Source organism: Triticum aestivum, chromosome 4B, assembly GCF_018294505.1.
Source record: "Triticum aestivum cultivar Chinese Spring chromosome 4B, IWGSC CS RefSeq v2.1, whole genome shotgun sequence".
Classification (NCBI taxonomy): Eukaryota; Viridiplantae; Streptophyta; class Magnoliopsida; order Poales; family Poaceae; genus Triticum; species Triticum aestivum.
The window spans coordinates 13,042,140-13,043,408 of NC_057804.1; positions in this window are offsets into that span (position 1 = coordinate 13,042,140).

Genomic DNA, 1,269 nt, shown 5'->3' on the forward strand with positions numbered 1-1,269 from the left:
CCCCGGCATGCGTTTATGTGTCAGTCATCAACTCTCAGGGTTTTTGTCGATGCTGACCCGTTTCATGGACTATTACTCAATGTTTTGGGGTCCCAAAGTGATTTGCATGGTTGTTGAACCCAAGGCACGCTTACGTGTCGGTCATCAACAATCACAGTTTTGGCCGATTCTAGCCCGTTTCATGGACTATTACTCACCGATTCGGGGTCCCAGAGTGATTTCCATGACTTACGAACCCTGGGGTGCGTATACGTGTCGTTAATCGATAATCCTAGGTTTGTCTGATTCCGGGCTCTTTAGTGGACTATTACTCACCGTTTCAAGGTCCCAGAGTGATTTCCACGATTGACGAACCCCAAGGTGCGTTTACGTGTCGGTCATCAACACTCGCAGGTTTTGTCGATTCTGACTCATTTTGTGGACTATTACTCACCATTTTGGGGTCCAAAGCGATTTGCATGGTTGTTGAACCCAGGACACGCTTACGTGTCGGTCATCAACAATCATAGTTTTGGCCGATTCTGGTCCGTTTCATGACCTATTACTCACCGATTTGGGGTCCCAGAGCGATTTCTATGACTTACGAACCCCGGGGTGTGTATACATGTCGTTCATCAATAATCCTAGGTTTGTCCGATTCTGGGCTCTTTAATGGACTATTACTCACCGTTTCAAGGTCCCGGAGTGATTTCCACGAATGACGAACCCCAAGGTGCGTTTACGTGTCGGTCATCAACACTTGCAGTTTTTGTCGATGCTGACATGTTTCATGGACTGTTACTCGCCGTTTTGGGGTCCCAAAGCGATTTGCATGGTTGTTGAACCCAAGGCACGCTTACGTGTCGGTCATCAATAATCGCAGTTTTGGGCGATTCTGGCCCGTTTCATGGACTATTACTCACCGTTTTGGGGTCCCGAAGTGATTTCCATAGTTATTGAACCCCAAGGTGCACTTACGTGTCGGTCGTCAACACTCACAGTTTTGGCCGATTCTGGCATGTTTCGTGGACTATTACTCACCGTTTCAAAGTCCCGGAGTGATTTCCATGATTGGCGAACCCCGGCATGCGTTTATGTGTCAGTCATCAACTCTCAGGGTTTTTGTCGATGCTGACCCGTTTCGTGGACTATTACTCATTGTTTTGAGGTCCCAAAGCGATTTGCATGGTTGTTGAACCCAAGGCACGCTTACGTGTCGGTCATCAACAATCACAGTTTTGGCCGATTCTAGCCCGTTTCATGGACTATTACTCACCGATTTGGGGTCCC